The 24,777-nt window shown below is 36.8% G+C and overlaps 1 protein-coding gene across 9 annotated transcripts in view; it reads left to right on the top strand.

Moving 5' to 3' along the window:
* Nucleotides 1–24,777, top strand: part of si:ch211-285f17.1 (sickle tail protein homolog) — a 174,049-nt gene that overhangs the window by 75,151 nt on the left and 74,121 nt on the right. The window lies entirely within an intron of this gene.

The raw sequence follows: 24,777 nt of genomic DNA, 5'->3' as shown, positions 1-24,777 counted from the left end.
ATGACTATCTCATGAGATACCGTTCAGTGCCTGTCAGTTGCGAATTATTCAGATGCCGTTGACTTTATTTATAATCAAGTGAAATCTGAACTCCTTTTCTTTGGTTTCAGAGCTATGTCGGCAGCCAGAATTCCTCTGGGTTGTGACAACTTTTCCGAGTTTCTCCCTCTATGCTGTTTAAGTAGATTTGCATCTGGAAGTCTTGGGCCGCATCCCATGTGTGTCTGGAAGGAATATCAAAGCTTTTCTCTCAAGGTTGTTTATCCAGAGATGCTGGATATAAATTTAAGTACGATTCAGTAGTGCTGATAGCTGGAAGTTGAGTTTTATGATGAGGAAGCTTCTGGATCTGTGTTCAAGCATGTGTGTGTGTGTCTCAGGAATCAGAAGCCAGGAAATGAGGCCAGTGTAATAGACTCTTAACTGTTGGGCAGAGGATGCTACTTATTTGGCACTTCTGAGTTTTTTCTGTCCTTGCAGCAGCCTGCTAAAGCAAGCACTCAACCAGCAAATGTTCTTCTGCTCACTTCACTTGAAGGTCATTATATTTTGTATTCTTGATTTCATTTTGTATTTTCCAACCCAGCTGAAGTGCTATGACTTATAATTATGGTCAATTTCAGTTTTATGACTAGTATTTTGGTGACAATATAGTCAATGACTACCCTTAATGCCAAAAAGGATACGTTATCAACCTTTAGCTTTTTAAATGCATCCGGGTGTTTGATTTGTGGGTCCACTAGGTGACTATTATGGGATTGTATTGTCCTGTCAGGGAGCTCTAGGTGAAGTTCCCTACTCAAAATACCACCTTAGACTAGCAGGTTTTTGCTTGCTTGCTGCTGATCTGGTCTAGCTAGCTGCCTTGCAGTTCTGTGCTGCATCCCAATTCGCCTACTTATACTACGTCCTAAAAGTATGTACTGTTTTTGTGAAGAAAAAGTACATACTTTTGAGTGTGTAACAGAAGAGTATGCAAGCTTTGGGACATACTACCTCATCATAATTGCGTATTTAACAGATGTTCTGTCGCTTAGTTATGTAACCTGTAACCATTTAAACTGCCATGTCAATCACCTTGTACCAGTTAAAATCCTCCACATTCAATTACATTTAATGGACTACCGTTTCGGAGAGAGATGTAGTCGCACATTGATCTGCCAGTCATGGGTCTTTCATGCGGAGAACTCTCCTCATCTTTGCATAATGATGCATTTAAAATTTAATGACCGAACGCATCTTTATAAAAGTTCACAATGCTGTTGCAGATGAAATATAATGTGGATAACATTTAATAAATATCTTTTCGTCAGGTTAGATACTTATTATTAATCACTCAAGCCCCTTTATGTTAACCGCTCTGCACTGTAAAAAATTACCGTGATTTTAACAGTAAAAGACTGTAAAAATGCTGCGGTGAAAAACTGTCAATTGGTTTACAGAAAGTTTCCGTACTATATACGGTGAATAACTGTAATAGATCTAACGGTACATTTAATGTAATTTTACGGTAAAATACCGTTAAATTCACAGTTTTTGGAAGTGAAAAATAACAATTCATTGTAAAATTTACAGTGAAAAAACGTAAATTGACATTCCCACAATTCCCTGCGTGACACTTCACATTTGATATATTTTCGTTGAAATAACTGTTTCTTCTTAGTTTTTCTCATTTTTTTCTAATCAGTTATGTACATTAGGGTTTTATGTTACATCTAATGTTGTTAAATTAATGTTTATTGCATTTTTAAAATTTCATGCATGTTACCATGATGGTGTTTAGTGTGTGTGTGAATGACACTGTGTGCACCTTCTATATGTTAGTGTTGTCCTTCCCAGCTTGTGATGAACTTTGATTCATCATGTGACTCTTATCACCACTGTGTTTGGTGACTGTCAGTGTATTATAAAGGTACAAAACAGATATTAGTACTTCATTAGGTTGGTAAATTAACATTATGTCAGTTAATGACATACGTTATTTTACCGTAAATTTAACAGTTTTTTTTTTTTATGTTGCTACTGTATTTTTTTACGGTAAAGTTCTGGCAACCACAGCTGCCATTTTTTTACCGTAAATTTTACTGGGATTTTTTTTACAGTGTGCTTAAAGGGTTAGTTCACCCAAAAATGTATTATCATGTATTACTCACCCTCATGCCATTCCACACCCGTAAGACATTCGTTAATCTTCGGAACACAAATTAAGATATTTTTGTTGGCTCAGTGAGGCCTCCATAGCCAGCAATGACATTTCCTCTCTCAAGATCCATTAATGTATTAAAAAGATATTTAAATCAGTTCATGTTAGTACAGTGGTTCAATATTAATATTATAAAGTGACAAGAATATTTTGGTGCGCCAAAAAAACAAAATAACGACTTATATAGTGATGGCCGATTTCAAAACACTGCTTCAGGAAGCTTCGGAGCATTATGAATCAGTGTATCACAACACAACTTCTGCAACACAACTTCTGGTCCAGGCCCTGGTCATTTCTAGGCTTGATTACTGCAATGCTCTTCTGGCTGGACTGCCATCATGCACAATCAAGCCTCTACAAATGATTCAGAATGCAGCAGCACGTCTCGTCTTCAACGAGCCCAAAAGAGCCCACGTCACGCCTCTCTTCATCTCTCTTCACTGGCTACCACTTGCTGCTCGCATCAAATTCAAGGCGTTGACGCTTGCTTACAGATCTGCCACAGGCTCAGCACCCTCCTACTTCCACTCACTCTTACGAGTCTACACTCCTACCAGAAACCTGCGCTCATTAAAGGAGCGAAGGCTTGTGGTACCATCACAGAGAGGCACAAAATCACTTTCCAGAACGTTCTCGTTCACTGTTCCTTGCTGGTGGAACGATCTCCCTGCCTCCATCCGGAATGCAGAATCCCTGGCAATATTCAAAAGACAGCTGAAAACCCATCTCTTTCGTGAGCACTTAACCTCATCTTAAAAAAAAAAAAAAAAAAAAAAAAAAAACTTCTTATTCCTATCCTTTCACTTCCTCTAATCCCTCTCTATTGTAGCTTAGGATAATCTGAGCACTGCCTATAACTTGTATTATGAGCACTTCTTGTCTATTTGCCTCGTCATGACGACTCGCTTGTTGTATTCCTCACTTGTAAGTTGCTTTGGATAAAAGCGTCTGCCAAATGAATAAATGTAAATGTAAATGTAAATGTAAATGTATCGAATCACGATTCGGATTGCGTGTCAAACCACCAAACTGCTGAAATCACGTGACTTTGGCACTCCGAACCGCTGATTCGACACGCTGATTCATTTGTGCTCCGACGCTTCCTGAAACATTGTTTTGAAATCGGCCATCACTATATAAGTCATTATTTTCTTTTTGGCGCACCAAAAATATTCTCGTCGCTTTATATGCAGGCCTCACAGAGCCATCAGATTTCAACAAAAATATCTTAATTTGCATTCCAAAGATTAACGAAGGTCTTACGGGTGTGGAACGACATGAGGGTGAGTAATAAATTACAGAATTTTCATTTTTTGGATGAACTAACCCTTTAACCGTTGGTCTTGCACATCCGCCATGTTTGAAGTTTTTTAACACTTTTTATTTGTATTTGTAGTTCTAATCGAATCCTCATCCACAGCGCAATGTGTTATGGGCATTATTAGCCGTTAGAGTGTGCAAGGATCTGCACTTCGAATTCTAATTGGAAAAAGTAGATCATCCGGGTATCTTTGGAATACTTATTTCAACATACTACAATTTGGGACACACTAATTCTAATTTTGAATACTATTTAGGAAAGATAGTGTGCAAATTGGGATGCAGCACTGGTCTTTTCAATAGTGTTGTGAGTCCGGAGCCTGAGGCCCTGGAGAATGAACGTGCCATGACATACAAGCCAGACTATCAATATGCAGCTTATTCTGGCCAAGAATCGCAGCACATGTCCAGCTGTCTGATCATCATGTGATAGTTTGTGTTTTTAACGTCTCTGGGCAAGGAAGCACTCAATAGCTGGGTTTCCGTCCGTATATTTTTACGTAAACTGTGTGATACTGCATGGAAAATAAAATACAGAAACTTCAACATGTGAATAAAATGACCAAAGTATGCATAAAAAAACACATATGCCCACTTGCGGTGGATAAACATTTTATTCAGACCTGCACTTAAACTAAAATGGAAACATTTGCAGAATAAATTCCTATATGCTTATTAAAAAAGTCATGTGACTGAATAATTTGCGTCTATTTCCATGGTTTTGTTTTCTTGAAAACATGGAATGGAAATACTTTTTTTTTCTTTCTTTTTTGCTGCAGTTTTTCACATAAATTAAATTAACAGCTTGGATGTGAATGGAGCAATTGTGGTAGCCTGATCAACTTTTATGGACTGATAAAAACATCTAGACTCCAGAAAGCTGCCTAGTGGTCAGATTAGAACTCGTGAATTTTGCCAACTTTTTGTGTACCAGTTTTGTATCAGGCTGTCAACTGAAACTAATGCCATTAAAACATGCTGCCGTGATGCTAACACTATATTGTATGAAATGACCTGCAACATACTGTAGTTAAGTATGCTGACACAGTGTAAAAATTTTTTTTTTGGCTGTTGATAGATCCGTTTTATCCTAAGTTTTCCATTCCTTTCCAGGAATGCCTCTCTCTGTGTGTGCCCACCCACACAATATTCAGCAATCTTTGAGAATAAGAAAATAAGAGGCAAGACAGTGATGTCATAGTGAAAATTACTGAACCATCTGTGAGAGCCAGATGAAACAGCTGCCTCAACTGAGATGGACTTAACCTTTTACTCTCAGTGCTTATTTTCCTTACACATTTGCTCTTAGATTCGGCACGCGATATCGGCGCGCTTCCTCTGTTCTTGAGCTCTGAACGACTGCACCTGTAGCACCATCTCAGAGGAGTCTTCATCCATCAGTTCTTCATTAAATATTAATCCTGTCTGAGAGCACATGCCCCTTTTACACAAGCCTGGCTGAAAGATACGAACTAATCGCTAATTGAATCGGCCTCATTTAACAGACTTCCTCAAAGGTTCCTCAGCACTTATCTAATCCTGCTCTCCTTTGGAATGGGAAAGTACTACTTTCTAGTCGGACAGTAAAAAGACAAATCCCTTTCACTTTGAACAAAACCCTGCAAGTGTTTAGACTTTAATAAACACATGTAGGAGTAAATGAAGTCTTTCTAGAACTTGTAGTGTTTAGAAGAGGCTGGCCTGATTTAAATAGTGATCAGCAACTCCACAAATTACGCTACAAGAATGCCATGTTTTTAACTCTCTAATCTTGAAGCTGAAGGGTGTAGTTTCAGTGTCACCAGCATCTCAAAACAAAATTGCAAAAATACTAATTGTTTTCACACAGGTTTTCCAAACACTCCCCATTGGTTGTACTAACAGATTGGACAGCAGAAAACTCACGCTATTGGTCAAACTGTTGCTATGCTGGGCAGGTTGGAATGCTCAAACAAATAGCAATGATTTGGTGCTGCCACTGTTTACACTTTTCAGTAGAGTCAACCTACAAATGGCTAACTTCTGATTGTCTCTGCATATTAAGTATTTTAACACCAAAATATTAAACCCATGCTCTAAAATAATGTACTACCTACAATAAACCCAACCCTAAACCTAACCGATAGTGTTAAAGGGTTAGTTCACCCAAAAATGAAAATTCTGTCATTTATTACTCACCCTCATGTCGTTCCACACCCGTAAGACCTTTGTTCATCTTCGGAACACAAATTAAGATATTTTTCATAAAATCTGTTAGCTCAGTGAGGCCTGCATAGCCAGCAAGACAATTAACACTTTCAATGCCCAGAAGGCTACCAAAGACATATTTAAAACAGGTCATGTGACTACAGTGGTTCAACTTTAATGTTATGAAGCGACTAGAATACTTTTTGTGCGCCAAAAAAAAAACAAAATAATGACTTTATTCAACAATATCTAGTGATGGGCGATTTCAAAACACTACTTCGAATCATTGGTTTGAAGCACGTATCAAACTTCCAAAGTCACGTGATTTCAGAAAACAAGGCGTTGTTACGTGATAAGTGTTTCGAAATTTCAATGGTTCACCACTGGGGTGTGACTTTGGCAGTTTGATACATGCTACAAAAGATTTGTTGATATTATTGTATTGATATTGTTGAATAAAGTTAATATTTTGGGTTTTTTTGGCGCACAAAAAGTATTTTTCTCGCTTCATAACATTAAGGTTGAACCACTGTGATCACATGAACTGTTTTAAATATGTCTTTAGCACCTTTCTGTGCATTGAAAGTGTTAATTGTCTTGCTGGCAATGCAGGCCTCACTGAGCCATCGGATTTTATGAAAAATATCTTAATTTGTGTTCCGAAGATGAACGAAGGTCTTACGGGTGTGGAAGGTCATGAGGGTGAATAACTAATGACAGAATTTTCATTTTTGGGTGAACAAACCCTTTAACAAAAGCAAATGTGAGATTAAAAACACATTTGCTGAAGGAACTATGCTATTGTAGCTGTTTTTCTAAAAGTCTTTGAGCTCTTTTTTCATGGCCCGTGTTTCATTGGACTTGCTTCGCATCACAAGTACAATGTTGAACCAGGTGAGGTTAGTGTTAGGGTTAGGGTTTTCTATGTCAGAAAATGTATATAGAGCTGGTTATGTGATGCAAATGTCAAAAGCTATTAGGTTATAAATTATTCATTATGATAAAATTGTTTTGAGGTCAGAACATAGTATTGTGTAAGAAATCACATGAAAATAAGTCTTTATTAATCAATAATCTACCCCGTTAATCATGTTTTTCCAATGAGGATATGTTGAAAACATTACATACTTAAACTTTAAATTCAGCTTTCTCTTTTACTATTTTTCTCTCTCTTGATGAAGGCGGGAAAGTGACAGCTCACCACTGCTATTACCTCACGGCGTGTTGAGGAATGAGGCAACCCACAACTTACATAAGCCTGACCTGCTAGCTCGCTTGGCCTGTGTAAAGGTTTTAAGCTCTTTTTTATAGTTTGCCACATAAAGAAGGGAATGTTGGATGAATGGATAGTCTTTGTTTTTGCTCTTTTATGATCTGAATTCAGGGTTCAGAGTGGTGATCTTACATCAGCCATCCGTGGTTTGTCTGTATGCCTTGCTGTGAGACTGATTATCCCGTGAAGTAAAATGCGATTCCTTGTTGTGACATGGAATATTGAGAGTTTAAAGGCAAATCCTAAGAGACTGGTTATGTATTTGCTTATTTGTTCAGTTTAACAGCTGACATAAATATAAACTACTGTGGTTGCTCGTTATCTTGCTCCTTCAAAAACGCATATGGTATAATGTATGTAGTTATCGCGAAATAAATGTGACAGGATGATCAGGATCCTGGCGCGATGCGGTAGAATAAAAACATGGACATTAAATATTGATTTGAGTTACTATTTTATGTGAGAGGAGAGACTGTGGGGTCATACGAGAGACCTGAAAATAGCACTGCTATGTTGGAAATTGGTTGCCTAGGATGGTCATTATACAGTTTAGCAGTAATTATTTAAAAAATTTGACTGCAGAATTCTGTGATTGACCAATCAGAATCAAGTATTCCAGAGAACCAAATAATAAGTACTTAAATGGCCACACAGGATCAAGGATCTTAAGCAATGATAGTCATAGCTGAATAAACACAGTAGGGATGGGGCTGCTGAGGCTTCTGCAGAAAATGCTAAGTTTTTTCATGTAATTGTTGTGTGATCACAACAGTAGTTGTGCACTAGTTGGCACTATTTTCTGTAGTCGCTTTATTAATAACTTTATGATGACAAGTGCTATACAAATACATTTGAATTGAAATGAAAATGTTTTTCTATTCTACGTATTATAATACTAATATAGTTACATTTATTTTTGCTTTAGTATGACAAATTGATAACCTCACAATTTTTTTCAATTTACAAAACAGAGTCTCTTCATAATATGAAGCATTAAAAAGTTTGAAAACCCCTGACTTAACACATTGAAATATACAGTCAGCATTTTCTTCAAAGCATCAAACCATAGTCCTCTGAGATCTATGAAATCAGCCATGTGCCCTCTTTTCTGCACCGATCACATCCCCACGGGTAGTAATGCATGAGGAAGCCTATACTATTTTCCTCAGATTAGCCTGTAACCCACAGGCACCCCATTGCCATGGGAACCACTGAGGCAATCAAGAGCAGATCACCTACAAATGGCACCAAGCCTGAAAGAGAGGCAGTGGATATTTCACTGATGCCAGATGGAGGCTCATACTGTATCACTGCAGCCCAAGACAGATTTGACAAAAACTCTGGTGCATAAGTCACCCTGCACCGTTTGTGATACGGATATGAATCATGCCTCAAAACATGAGTTTTGCTGAGTTAGAGGTGTGCTATTACTTTTATGTGATTGAACAGGAGTTTGGCCTAGCGAATTATGGATGTGTGGAAATATCCCATAGATGTACATTGAAGAAGTCACCCATGGCATATCTATTGGCTATATCATACCTAGATGAGCTCTTTTGAATTGAGCTAGTAAGCAACTACCTAGGAACCACTCAGAACATCCTAGCCACCCACAAAAAAGCATCATGGTAGCAAGTTTTGGTAGCAACTTTAATGTTTTTGAAAGAAAAATTCCTGAAGGAATTAAGCTGTTCTCTGCGGGTACATGAGCGCTGAATGGCCGCTGATGGCCAGGAGCTCACATCTGTAAAAGCGTCTAATGGCGCTTTTCCGCTGCATGGTATGGTTCGGTACGGCTCAATATGGCTCACTTTTTGGCGCCTTTCCACTGCATGGGACGGTTCGGTATGGAACGGTATGGCTCGCTTAAATAGTACTGCCTCGGTTAAGATTCCAAGTGAGCTGTACAAATACTAAATGTGATGTGTAAACATTTCAGATCACTGATTGGTCAGAGAGAATCGTCACTACCAGCGTCATTGGATTTGTAACATGAGACACCAGACCCGCTAGATTTAAATAGTCAGTATCAGCCACCGCAGTATCATTTGTTTGCAAAGCGACTTGCTTTAAATGACCATCGCACGCAACTTGAAAAAAGAAATGGCTCGTGGTCAGTAGACAAGGTGCAGACTCATTGCTAGATGAGGAGCGGATCCACGGTAGTAGAGACGGCGCAAGTCTATAATCCCACCCACTTTGAAGCGGTACAAACTGCAGTGGAAAAGCAAACCGAAAGTAAAGCGAGCTGAGCCGAGCCGAGTTGTACCAAGAGTGGAAAAGTGCCATGAACAAATTGTAAAATGTGACCCTGGACCACAAAACCAGTCATAAGTCACACGGGTATATTTGTAGCAATACCCAACAATACATTGTATGGGTCAAAATGATCGATTTTTCTTTTATGCCAAAAATCATTAGGATATTAAATAAAGATCATGTTCCATGAAGATATTTAGTAAATTTCCTACCGTAAATATATTAAAAATGTATTTTTGTGAGTGGATATGCATTGCTAAGGAATTCATTTGGACAACTTTAAAAGCGATTTTCTCAATATTTTGATTTTTTTTTGCACCCTCAGATTCCAGATTTTCAAATAGTTGTATATCGGCCAAATATTGTCCTATCCTAACAAACATCAACGGAAAGCTTATTTATTCAGCTTTCAGATAATGTATAAATCTCAGTTTCAATTTTATGTAGTACTGGGTCACAAATAGATGCTATGTGTATGAATCACATATTTGAGTCACATATAAAAACTCTTAAATCTACATTCCAGGACACAACAACAGTAGTATTTGTTAAAAAAAAAAAAAAAAAAATGGTGGATTTGCTCGACCACCATGACTTTTATTATATTATATTATATTATATTATATTATATTATATTATATTATATTATATTATATTATATTATATTATATTATATTATGTTATATTATGTTATATTATATTATATTATATTATATTATATTATACCAGCAAAAAGTTCTTGAAATCATTCCCTGTCTCCCCTAAGGAAACACTGAATGAGAAAAAAAGTTAGCTATTCCATCATTTCTGAGGGTTTATGGAACATTCATATAATCCCTAAGAGTGTCCTCACTTTCATCTTATAATTACAGATTCATCAGCCATGTGCTCTTTTCATCCCAGCTGGACATGAGCGTGTGTGTGTGAGAGAGTGTAAGTGTTGAGTGGTTAATTATGTTTGGTCTTTAGTGAGTCTTTGGGTATTAAACTTGGCTAATCTTAATAAAAATGGATGAAATCCCTCTAACTGCTAACAGTCAGGACCTTTTTTCACGCTTTTATGTCATCTCACTTTGTCTCTTACTCGTTCTTTTTTCCTCATTTATCTGCTCTAACCATATGGTAATGATGCCTTATCTTTCTCCACTTTATAATCAGCTGTTAGCACGAATGTACAAAATTGCACTGCACGGATTGGTCTTAATTCAGCAGATGAATTTCTGATGTCTGCATTGAGGGCAATTTCACTGGAAAAAGCTTACTGGCTGCTAGGAAGGATGCGATTTTCCATAAGGCCTATTTGGCTGTGGTTACGCGATTATTCGTTTTCATGCGACTGGAATGTGTCTGGGCTATAAATATGTTTGCAGGCAGTTGAATGAACTAGGTGAAACTTGACATGCATGGATAGATTAATGCATCTGGCCAGTAACATCACTATGAGACGCTGCTGCAAAGGAATCCAAATTCACTTTAAAGTAACATCTTTATTATCGTCATGACCTCTGGTCTCTCTTTTTGTGCCAGAGCCTCTGATGTGTTCTGATAAGTGAGTCTAGCTAGATGAAGTGGAAAATAGAAAGCCACTTTGGGCTTGTTTATGCAGTGATGAAACCTCCTTCTCTAGAAATATAACAGACTTGAGTTATGGACAGACCAAGAAAATGTAGGGATGCTTGATATATTGGTCGGTTAGACCAATTTTAATTTTGTAAATATTTGTTTGTGAAGTATTTTCATTTTTGGTCTAATATATCAATATTGTATATAAATATTAGTGAATCTTAAATATTAAATTGTTCATGCTCATTTATTTAGACATTATAATTAGCATGGAAATATTTCATATTGACATATGTGTGTGTGTATATATATATATATATATATATATATATATATATAAAATATATAACATTCATTTATTTATTTATTTATTTATTTACAGAAGCCCTGAACTGCATGGTGAAAAAAAAGAAAGAAAATTTATGGTGGGGAGGGGGAAAAAAAAGACAACTTATCTCATTATTTCAACATATAAATAACAAGTTGTTATTTTGAGATATTAAGTTATTACGACATAAGTCGTTATTTTAAGATATTAAGTTGTTATTTTGACATAAGTCGTTATTTTAAGATAAGTTGTTATTTCGACATAAGTCATTATTTCAAGATATTAAGTCGTTATTTCGACATAAGTCGTTATTACAACATAATATCTTGTTATTTCGAGATATTAAGTTATTACGACATAAGTCGTTATTTCGAGATATTAAGTCATTATTTCAAGATATTAAGTCGTTATTTCAACATAAGTCATTACAACATAATATCTTGTTATTTTGAGATGTTAAGTCATTATTTCGAGATATTAAGTCGTTATTTCGACATATTAAGTCGTTATTTTGACATAATAAGTCATTATTACGGCATAAGTCGTTATTATGACATAAGTCGTTATTTCGAGATATTAAGTTATTTCAAAACAATAAGTCGTTATTTTGACATAATATCTAGTTAATTCAACATAAGCTGTTATTTCGGCATAATAACTTCAGTGGCACAACAGTAGCATGTTGGTTCGCAGTCCCAGTTTTTACCGTGATCGCCACAGTTTACCCGTTAGGCACGATCCTAACGTGTAAATAACAATCTTAGTAAAAGCTGGAACTGCGAACCAACACGTTACTGTTGCACCATTTAAATTTTGTTAAATGAAACAAAAAAACAAACAAACAAACAAACCACTTAAGATGTTGAATTGTGCACACCTTTTAAACTTGATATACAATAACGAGTTATTATGTTGAAATAACGACTTATTATATTGAAATAAGATATTATGTCATAATAACGAGTTATGTTGAAATAATGAGTTATGTCGAATTAAGAAGATATTATGTCAAAATAACGAGTTATGTTGAAATAGCGAGATATTATGTCATAATAACAACTTATGTTGAAATAATGACTTAATATCTTGAAATAACGACTTAATATCTCAAAATAATGACTTAATATCTCGAAATAATGAGACAAGTTTTCTTTTTCTTTTTTCTCCCCACCATAAGTTTTCTCTTTTTTTTTCCTTTCTCTTTTCCCCACCATGCGGTTCAGGGCTTCCAAAGTATTGGTTATTGGCCATACCATGAAAATAATTATCAAATCAGATTTTAATATCAGGGCATTCCTAAGTAAATTTGATGAAGTTTTACGTGTGTTATATGTCTTTCTCTTAAAAATAAATCTTCTACAATTGTTCTTTGCAGCATCTAATTTATTTGTTCTTTGTGGAACTCTTCTGTTGTTTCATGCGTCAAGAACTTATTCATTTGTAATTGGAACCTTTAGTTTAGAGAGTGTTGGATATAACAAGAGAGGAAAAACAAGTATAAAACTATAATTGTTGCATAAATCAGCAGTAGAATCATAGCTCACTTTTATGGTTAGGACATTTAAGGAAAAAAATATGTAGACACATTTTCTGTCTTAACACTAAAACCATTCCCTTTTCCATCTGTTGTTCTTCAGATATTCAGGTAGAGTTTTATAATGTGTTGTGATTTGACACTGATGGGGGGATGATGGGAAATAGTTTCAGTATAAGGCAGAACATCTTTCCCACACCTCTCCCCTGTCCACCCCATTCTTTTACACATGCCACGCTTGTCATTTTGCACGTTGAGAGCTTTTTCTGGCAGCTGTTGCATACGTTGAGTGGAAATGCATCTTCATCTCTCCTCCTTCCTGTCTGTTATTCTTCTTCTTCAGTGGTTTAAAATGGATGGAGGCAAATGCTTTAGAAATTCACAGTGGTGCAGATCAGCAGGAGCAACAACAGATGCAATAAAAGAGAATGTGCTTGCAGTGTTTGTTTTGTTATGTAGCAAGGAGAGAAACACAAAAATCTTTCACACATGAATATTTATTATCCCTTCAAATCTCTTCTGGAAATGTCACTTTTGTCTTTCTTTCAGTTGGAAATTTGCTCCAGGGTTTGGGTGAGTCCACAGGTCTTCGATATCTCGATCTTAAGGTCATGCAATATTCTGAATGTGCTTTGAATGGAAGGAAGAGGGAAAGCCTCAGGAAAATGTAAACAATAGAAATAGAGACGGGACACATAGTGAGTCCTCCACCCCGATCCCTGCCTGTTCCTCAGATGTTTTTCCTGCACTCCACCAGCAGTCCCTTTTCCTCAAATGGAAGTTTACCTCCCATCTTCCTCTTCCGAATCTAGCATTCATCTCAGCAATGGCCAAACAACAAACCGTCACATGTTTTCCAATAACAACCAATGTGACCTTGTCATAATGCATAAACCACTCATGTAGTACAATTACAAAATCCCTATTGTTTTACAATGACTGATAGAAACAGGGTTGTTTTGTTTAGATTATTATTGTGGGATATTTTGTAGGGTCACGCATTATGTATTTGATTGTGATTTTGTGAGTTTAGACTACAGACTTAAACTATTTTTCTTAGCAGGACTGATGTGGTTCTTCATTAAGTGACATCAGACATATGGCATTCATTACACACACCCAATGGCTCAGAGAATTTTGGGAGCACACACCCCATGAACTCAGACACACATATACAAAAACAAGCCCTGCAAGGATTTTTCCCACCTAATTCATTCAGATATTTGTTTGGGATCAGTACATTAATACTTTTAATTAATACTTGCATTCAGCAAGGATGCATTAAATTAATCAAAATTGACAGTAAAGGCATTTATGCCTCATTCTAATGCAAACTGATGATATTCACAGCATTAACTACTTGGCACAAGCTGATTGGTTCATGTCAAATCTGCAGCCAATGAGGTCACAACATTTTAATTGATGGTTAGCACTATAGCAGTTTGCAGCGCACTTTCAGAAACCCTCCACCTTCCCCAGCTCCACCTGTATAGATCTGCTATGGGTAATTATATATGCTATTTGTGCAGCAGCAGTATGTCTTACATATGCACAATGGTGTATCAGCGTATGTATTGGCAGTAGCAAGTTCCTCTTGCTCAGCAGCAGCAGCAGCAATAATCTACAACAACAGTATTAATCAACAGCAGCAGCAATTCAGCACCAGCAGCGTAGCAGATCTCTTCCGCCAATACCAAATACGTTAACATTGTCATTTCCATTATCATGCTAAAAATCTTCAGAAAGTTGTCATGATAGAAATGTTACGAAAGACTTCTATTTCAAATAAATTCGAATAAACCAAATCAGCATATTAGAATGTTTTCTGAAGGATCACGCGACACTGAAGACTGGAGTAATAAGCGTAAAATAGAAAGCAGTTATTTTAAATTGTGATAATATTTCACAATATTAATGTATTTTTGATCAAATAAATGCAGCCATTGGATGAGCAAAACAGATTTCTATAAAAAACACAAAAAAATCGTATCGACCCCTAACATATAAAATAAAATATAAAATAAAAAAGTCAAAACTACGCGAGATGAGGAGTCAACATTCACTGATAATCTTCCTATTCACTGTAATGCTGCCCACTTTATAAAAGAATAGTTCTTTTGAGTCCAGACGTTTCAAGGAATTGGTAGATCCATTTAATAAAACTGTCCTTGTGAATGATTCATTCATGAATCAAATTGATCTGCTTCTCAAATTCAACTGGAGAAGATTATCAGTGATGAAAGCTTCATTTTCAGTCTGTTTGCATGAATATATTGCTAATTTTATGTACTACTTTCAATTATATTAATGGCAGCGGCTGTTTGCACTAAGTCCAAATAGCAATAGATAATATTTACTTTAAGTGAAAACAGCATATTTTCTTAGCGATAGATGCTATTTACACTAAGTGCAAATAGCGATAGATAATATTTACACTAAGTGAAAATAGCATATTTTCTTAGCGATAGATGCTATTTACACTAAGTGCAAATAGCAATAGATAATATTTACACTAAGTGAAAATAGCATATTTTCTTAGCCATAGATGCTATTTACACTAAGTGCAAATAGCGATAGATAATATTTACACTAAGTGAAAATAGCATATTTTCTTAGCGATAGATGCTATTTACACTAAGTGCAAATAGCAATAGATAATATTTACACTAAGTGAAAACAGCATATTTTCTTAGCGATAGATGCTATTTACACTAAGTGCAAATAGCGATAGATAATATTTACTCTAAGTGAAAATAGCATATTTTCTTAGCGATAGATGCTATTTACACTAAGTCTACACTATCTATTTTTTTATATTGGCAGATAGTATTTCCATCTCAGTATTTTGTACATTAACAGGATGCAATAATATCATAGAGTGTAAATGATTATATTTATTAAAATTATTAAGTGGATGCTGCCTTACTGGGAGAATACAAACCCTTCCTACACTTTCCCCAAACCCAATAAACACTTTTAATATTATTAAATACTAGTTCTCAGTTTATTTCCACTTTTAGAAAATTATTTTAATTTTTGTTGAAAATAAATGCAAGCTCAGCAAACGGCGGATTCAAACTCACGTCGGTCGCGTTAAAAGCCAGGTCTGTGAGCCTTACTCACTACCATTGCACCACTGAAGAAGATATAATCTTTTTTTAAAACTTGAGTGGGTCAACCAGACGTTAGTGGGTGGAGCTAGTGTAAATAGTGTTTGCCAACAAGGGACACTACTTGCACTTAGTGTAAATAAACAGTCCGTATATGAATTATGTGTTTATGGAGTTTGTGTCCCTTTTGAAGCTTGAATTGCAGCAACCATTCAAAGCATCTCTGTGTTAACGGAAGTATTTCAAATCGATCAGATCTCTATTCTGAGAAAATGCTGTTTGATGTCATAAACAAAATGATGCTTTGTAATGTAGTAAATGTGTGTTTTATAACTCCTAATCTTGTGATGATGTTGACATTTGTGTTAATCAGATTTGCGTCACATGGGCATTAAGGGATGATGTGTGTCTGCTCTAGTGCTCTCTGCCTGTGACTTTTGGGACACTTAATCTGGATTGTGAGAAACTGGATCAGGGTTAAAATGGACTGGAATCTGGATTGGGAACAGTGATCTTGAGTCTGGAGCACTTGGTCATTCCCTAACACTTAATTTGACTTAATTCATGCACGCCCTGCCTGCCCTCGAATGTTTTTGTGTCTTTTAGCCCTGTGCTCTTGTATACGAATGTGTAGCTAGGGTCCTGCTGCATTACAGCACTGACATGCCTCAGTGCTGATGACATCGTCCAACTGGGAGGCGGCCTAGCAAGGATGATGTCATAGACAGCGAATCAGATCATTTGCTGCAGCCTTCATCCATTACATCCATTAGAGAAATTACAGGGTTTTTTTGTACATCTTTGCCCTCATCGTTCTTTGCCCTCCATCCTTCTTGCATCCCATCTTTTTAAACTCACTGCTTACATTTCATTTTATATCTTTCCCTTCCTTTTTCCATAATGCGATATTGTATACCCTAAACCAGTTTTTCCCAGCGTGATCTACCTCTGGCCGGGACATAAATGTAATACTGCCATTATAAGTTCATTTTTTCTCTGCATAATGCTGTGGAATAGATGCATCAAGGTTCTCATCAATTGTCTTTTTCAACCGTTTATGATATAATTCAATAGTTTATGAGTGTCTATGCAAAGCTGGAAGAGATTTTGATGTGACATCTAAAGAAATCACTTTGCCAGATGCATGTGCATGTTGTAAAACTTATAAACACTTGAGGGCGCCAGAGTTGTAACAAGAGTATAAGTGCAGTGGCCTCAAAAAGTATTTGAATACTTCAGGCACACATGAAAATGTATCAGTGTCGTTGCATTAAATAAATTTTCAATAAACAGTGCACTTTTCAATTGAAAAGTTTGTCAGGTGTAAATTATAAAATGAACAGTGACATCCATGCGTTTTTATTTTTGAAATACTTGTACAGACTGTATATGTGTTTCCTTAGTCACATAAAGCCACGTTCACTTTTTCACTGATTTATTTAGTCATTACTCATGCCTGTTAAAAGCTGGTATATTCTCTCTTGGAGTGTGTTTAAGGGTTTCTGACCGCTGTCTTGGACGATATCAGTGTGTTGGGGTCTGTAGTGTTGCTCTGTGTGGGAAACAGTTTCTGTAAGCTGCAGTAATCCAAGCTGGAAAGACTTTGTGTACACATTGAGGAAATGACAGGGAGACTTTGAGATGTTTTCATTTGGCCAGATGTTAATGACAAATTACTTGATTTCTGAGATGAATAATGATGTGGGATTTGTGAGTTTATGTGTGTTTCTACACTATATAAACTTTTAAAGCACACTGAGTTTGCCCCCTGTTGCTTTATCCCTTGACCATATTGTGTCATGTTGCAATAGCTCTCAAATTCTGCAGACTTCTACCCTTTTGCTTTGTTCTTTCTGTTTATCTAGGAAAGAGCACATACTTTAAAGGTCACTTTCGAGCCAGGGGTGTGATGAAGGTGTGACAGCGAGAGCAGTGCTATGGGCCAATTCAGTCATCACTTACTCACCCCATGACTTATGACCTGTATGACTTTCTATCTTCACAAAGCAGATGTTTTGAAGAATGTTCACACTGCTCTTTTATGTACAACTAAATTATACAGTATCATTGTCGGTCTCTGGAATTTTATTTTATTATTTATTATTCTTAAAGAAAAATTGTGTTGTAATTTATCCCATCTGAAGGAAATGCATTAAAGGGGACATATTTAAGTTTATAGCACGTTTAAGTGCTATAATAGGGTCCCCGGTGCATCTAGCAACCCAAAAAATGTGAAAAAGGACAACCCAGTAACTTTGTTTTGGTAAGCCTTTGTGAAAAAAGGAATGTAGCTCCCCTAGTGATGTAGGAAGGAGATCTTATTATAATATTACCACCCCTTAATCTGCATGTTTCCACCCACTGCACTGACATTTTGTTTTTATAAGTTGTAACTTCTTCCTGAGTGTCTCCATCAGTGTCCGACTCCGGTTTGAACAATGTAAGGCTGAACACCGTTACTGACAATTGTCATTTTGGCTGCGTGAGATTCTCTAGCTTTGTTGTTGTTGAGCAACCGAAGCACAAGCTGTTAAAGCTCCGCCCTCTTTTGGAAAGCGGAGCAGCTCATTTGCATTTAAAGGGACATGGCGTGTTTTTGCTCACACCCAAATAGGGGCAAATTTGACAAACTATAATAAATTATCTGTGGGGTATTTTGAGATGAAACTTCAAAGACACATTATATTACATCTTGTGAAAAGGGGCATAATAGATCCCCTTTTAATAATAATAATTATTAATTTTTTTTTAATATATATTTTATTTATGCATTCAATCAACCAACAAATAACACTGAACAACATATTACATTACAATCATCTTCAACATCATTATTTTAAAATTCCATACCTTTTACAATTATTATTATATGGAATGTTCAAATCACCACAAATTGTATATTGTACGTTATTCTATAGTGAAAGTGTGCAGTTTGTCTAAAGCAGCTTCTGAGGCCCACAGCATTTACCTACACATCAAGATGTGTTCAAGCGTGACAGTACCAGTTTAAGTTTAATGGGTGAGAATGAAGAGAGTGAGACGCTGAGGTGCAGTCATGTCTGAATAAGAGCACTGACATTTGAAGGTGCTTATCTTGCTTTAGAGCAACGAAAGGATTCTAATCACATTTTAATAAAGCCATTTCAGCACTGTTTTATTAAAACATAAATTGTAATTTGGCAAAGCCCATGAACAGAATGAAGAATCTGTCTGACTGGTGTGTGTGTCGGTGTTCACCAGACTGTATTCAGCACCTTACTGTCTATATCTCTGGTCAGACAGACAGCTGTATCCCTGCCAGACTCCTGTTAAATCTCAACAGATAGACAGACAGAATGTCTTTGGCTGCTTCCTATACTATACAGAATGCCCATGATGTATCCCACTTTATCTTATTCATTTCATCTGTCTCTTTCTCTTTTTCTGTCTCTCTCACACACATACAGACGCACACACCTTTGGATGTCTCTTCTCCAGCTGTGTGAGGAATGATCCATGAGTTCATTCTGCCAAATATAATCAAGATGCAATTCTCACAGCTAGGGCTGGTGTGTGTGTGTATGTGTGCATGAGCAGCTGTTCACAGGCGGCTCCCTCATCTTTTCTCTTCATGGTGCCGCAAGCCCCTCTGTTGGCAGGGCGACCGTTGACACGGAGACAAACACACAGCCGAGAGCTCCTTTATTCACTTTATTAAGGGGAAGGGTCAGTCATGGCCAACTGCGCGGTAACTCACATACTCATACTGTCATGTAATACACATATGGAAACTAAACCCTAAAACTACACAGTACAAAAAAAATTATAATCATAATTTAGAACAAAAACTATTCAGAATGCACTGTCACTTATCAGTATGAGTTAGTGTGTTTCACTTTGTAATAAAGTTCTCTCTTATGGCCACTTCCCAAATAATACTGAGTTTTGCCATTTAAACAGTTTACTGCAATGGATGGATGGATGGATAGATAGATAATGGAAGGCAGACTGAACTCTGACACTGTTATCCGGTTCTGCTCTTCTGCTTGCAGATCAAAAGATCACTTCCACTGTAAACTGATACTGGAGGCTGAAAGCTGAACTCTTCCTGTGAGAGAGGCAAACATTTTACCAGGCTGTGTTGTTGCACTATTACAGCATCACAAAGTTATTTATTTACAGTAGAAAGCTCTTATTAAATAAATCAGGACACTCACCTGCACACATGCAGGAACTAAAACAGTAACACACTTTCTTGACTCAACACCTGTTTTACAGACACCTATAAATGTGTGTGTATGTGAAAAGGTCTGTAGATCGTAAACTTTCAGCAGGAAAAACATCTGCTTTCTTTTACTGCATACTTCATGCTCAAAGTGGTCAAAGGATACAGCTGATGGCTGTTATAATGCTAACATATCAGTCTATCTATACTTTATTTATAAAAAATGTTTTAAGCCAATTATCTATATCTTTTCCTATAGTGTATCAGAAGGAAATACCTGTTTACATTTCCAAACATTCCTTTTGCCATTAAAGGTGTAATACGTAAGAATTTTGCAATAAAATATCTAAAAACCACTAGGCCAGTGTTACATATTTTGTTCACTTAAGTACTTACAACATCCCAAATATTTCCAACTATTTGTAAATCGTTTGAAAATTGCAATTTTAACCAAGGCTCTGGGACGTGTGAATTGCGTTATAACCGCAAATTTTTATTTTTATTTTGTAGAAACCATGGAAACACCAAAGATGTATATTAATATATTACATGTTTTAATAGACAAGGGAACAACTGTTTTGATATATTTATAGACAGAAAACTAATTATTGTTATATAGCTCAACACATTTAGTCTTATTGCTTAAATCTAATTTTCTTGATTTTTTTTTATTTTTTTTTGCGAGTACTATGCTTTACCATGCCTCAGAGAAAAACACTATTAGTAGCTAACATAGCATAATCAGATGCAGCTTTATTTTTAGTAACAGTAATACAGAATTTTCTCCATCATACAATACGTTTTAATCCATCTTATGTTGTTTTCTGTGAAAATTTACCACGATATGTATTAACAAATAACGTGTCCATGGCAACAGTAGAATTTTATAACGGCAAAACCTGGGATGCTGTCGTGAAACACTTAACGGTTTCCCTTACCTAAGTGAACAGTTTAAGAAATTATATGCAACACCCTTAAGTCATTCCCTTAGTTAAGGGGAAATCACGCCTTAAGTGTCATACTTAAGGGAAAAACTTAAGGCACTTTATGCAACCGGGCAAAGACCCTTATTTCTCATCTGGGATCGTGTAGAACAGTTTGAAGCTGCAATGAAACTAATTTTGACCTTCAACTGTTTGGTGCCCATTGAAGTCCACTATATGGAAAAAAATCCTGGAATGTTTTCATTAAAAACCTTAATTTCTTTTTGACTGAAGAAAGAAAGACATGGACATCTTGGATGACATGGGGGTGAGTAAATTATCAGGAAAAGTTTATTTAAACGTGGACTAATCCTTTAATAATCGCATCCACAAAGATGATTTCTTCCCGAGTCCTATCCTGATTCTTTTTTAACCGATGTGAGGTGAAGACCACATGTCTCAAGATTCCGTGCTCAAACTTGGCGTTATCAAGCTACGTCTTTGTTTTGAATAGACCTCTAGAGAATTTTCTAAAGAAAATTCTACATATTGCACCTTTAATTGTAATAATCCTTAATTATAATAATAAGTAATAATAACTGTAATAAAATTGTAATAAGATTTTTGTATGTACGAGGAGTCTGACAACATCCGGTCTGTCTGAGCCAGTCTGTGATTACATGAAGAAACAGAAAAACAGAAAAAACTGAGACAGACTAAATCCAGAAGAACTGTGGCAATGTCTCCAAGACACGTGAAGAAACCTACCTGTAAAGCTACCTGGAAAACTATGTGCAAGTGTACCTGGACAAAAGCTGTTTTAAACGCAAAGGGTGGTCACACCAAATATTGATTTCATTTAGTTAATAAAAGTTAAGTGATAAATAAAATCTATTTATGATGTTATTTTTGAAAGAATTCTCACTTTACAGCATTTTTACACTAATGCCTAAAACTTTTCACAGTACTGTAGCTTTACAGGTAGGTTTCTTCTTGCATCTTGGAGATGTTGCCACAGTTCTTCTGGATTTAGTCTGTCTCATCACAGCATCAATATATAAGCTCCTCAGTATTATCAGTATCTATTGCATTTCTCAGGAGCTAATTACCCTCCTCCATCCCCAGCTCCTCCTCTCTTCAGTCAGGATTGGCCTTATGATTCCCCTGAATCAGACTAATTCTTGAAAAATGTGTACATGTTAAATTATTGACATTAATGATATCTGCACATTTATGTTGGTTCTGTTCTGCTACCCTAAGGGGGGTTATTGCTGCTCTCCCTGCTCTTATCCATGCTAGGCTGCATGGATGCACAGGGAGTTCTTGCCCAGAACAGAACCATACCGCCAATCCAAACTCTATGCAATTATCCATCATATTTGACGGTAGTGGTCCTGACAGAACTGTATATATGTAACACTTCAGGCCCTACTCTGCCATTTTGTGCAGGCCTTGAACCCAGGTCTCTGGTGTGGGAGGTGGGTGCGCTCACAGGGACACAGTCTCTAGCATGCTGAGGTTTCCTTGCACAGCTCTTACTAGCTAGCCTCCGTTACACTCACCCCCCTAAACCTCACTTCCATCCAGGTCACGGCACCAATGTAATCCCTCAGGTCCCACTCGCCCGCTTTGTGCGGGCCTCGAACCCGGGTCTCCAGCATGGGAGGCGGGTACGCTAACAAGAACGCTAAAGACCGCAGTCTCCAGCATGCCTGAGGCCAGGGGAGTGAGGTTTACTCGCACAACTCTTACTAGCTGGCCTCTGTTACATATATGTCTCTCTATGTTACTCTCACCAGAGTACTGATCAACTCACATTCACTCATTGTCTGGACTCGATTGTGTTTAAATTGCTACAGACTCTCTCCAGTTATACTTATGTGTGGAATTTACCTGTTATCCTGTGTTGTTATCATCGTACTGTTCACTAGTCTGCTCAACTTCCAGTCATCTTTGTTCCAGTATTTCCAGTTGTACCCTCTGTATTATCATCCTCATCTGCAAAGACTGTATTATTATTCATCTGCACTGCCTCCATTTATCACTGTTCAGTACTCTCCGTTCTGTTGTTTTTCAATAAAGCCCTGAAGTTGATCCCTGCTGTTGAGTTTATATGTATGTATTTATGAATAAAGGTGAGATAGACTACATATATATATATATAAGACTGTACATGTTAACATTTTCTGTTGAGAAATCTTTGTCTTAATTTCTCAGGGAATTTGTCAGTGTCTCCTGCATTGGGCTTGCTGCTTTCTGAGGGAACGAGATCATCTATGAGAATGTGTTTGAACAGAGCGAGTCAGATTTTATCTGGATTACAACTTGATGAAGGAGATAAAAACAGATTCTGCCTGAAGGCTTTGTGAATTCTTTGTATTGTCTTAAGGGTTTATCAGTCTCGTTACCTGAACATGCTGCCATTGTGATCAGAAAAGAAGAGCCAAAGTCACACCCGTATCACACTATCTTGTTTTTATGCTTTCATTATCCGTTTAAAGTTAATTATTCAAGTAAAAGAAGACGAGGAGTGGTTCTTGCCACCCTACCCCTGAAACTCATCCTAAATGTGACAGTGATTGACAGTTGGAATCCATCACCCAAAATGCCTCAGGGTTTGAAGGATCTTAAATGTGCTTATTAGAGGTGTATAGAAAGTAAACAATCTGTAAAGAATTGTGTGTATGTATGTGTGTGTGGTCCTGGTAAACCCTACGTTGTGAGGTTTACAACTTTTATTTGTTCCCCCTGAGGAAAACAGATTATAAATCTTACTAAATTATGTTTTTTGAAAATATAAAAATGCAAAAAGTTTTCTGTGAGGCTTTACAATTTTACAAGTCGTCATGAGCTTGGTTTAGCTTATTAAACATACTTTTTGAACATAGTAGGAATAGTAGGATAATCGAATTATGTGGATTTTACTTTTGTGAGGCGTTAGGAAGTATGTGTATTATGAGGAAGTTTTGTGTGTGTGTGTGTGATGTAAAATTGTGTGTTAGATTCATTTATCTTATTAAATGACACTATCACCCCTTAGTCAGTAACTATCTGCAGTAATGCAATATCCCCAGCCACACAAAAGAGCACTGTCCAACCAGAAAGAGAGGGAGAGGGATGGAGAGAGATGTACATTGTTTTTAGAAGAGAGGAGATGAAAGTTTATGAGTGGGAGCACAGATACACATTCCTCCATAAATCCATTACTGAGCACAACCCTACACCCATGACCCCAAACGCACCGGGATACACACACATCTCCATACTAAAGACACAAGCCCTGTTCGGGTTACAGCCGAATGCCAGGCCATTGTGTCCTGTGACCAGGAATTGCAAGTTACAGGAGGTGAAGAAGACTGGAAGAGAAATAAAGAGTGTTTTTACAGGGGAAAGAGAGAGGGATGTGGTTAAACTTCCTCAGCATTGTTCAATGTGAGTTTTTTTTTAATCGGAAGAGGAGTACTGTGTGGTTTGGGAGATGAGAATTGTGCTGTTTAGGCTTGTGGTTTGGAGAAAGTAAGCAGTTGGGAATATGTGTGATGAGAAAGAGCTTAATCAACATATTGCAGAAGGTCACTGGTGCTTTGGTAAGCATGAGAGGTGCTAATGTTGATTATGGCTGGCTCTGTGGATTTATTATGGCTGGTTTGGTCAGTTTGTGGGTATTTGGGCTTGTACTAGCTGGATGACTTTTATAGAGTTCATTTTTTTGGCTTTAACTTTTGAAATCGAAGGACAACTAGAAGAGTTTGGTTAACATGAAACAAGTACCTATTTAGAATACACGATTTATGATTAAAGGTGCCATTGAACGTATTTTTACAAGATGTAATATAAGTCTAAGGTGTCCCCTGAATGTGTCTGTGAAGTTTC

Source organism: Megalobrama amblycephala, linkage group LG22 (assembly GCF_018812025.1).
Source record: "Megalobrama amblycephala isolate DHTTF-2021 linkage group LG22, ASM1881202v1, whole genome shotgun sequence".
In the NCBI taxonomy this organism is placed as follows: domain Eukaryota; kingdom Metazoa; phylum Chordata; class Actinopteri; order Cypriniformes; family Xenocyprididae; genus Megalobrama; species Megalobrama amblycephala.
Note: the sequence above shows the minus strand (reverse complement) of the source record. Positions and strands in the feature narration are given on the sequence as shown.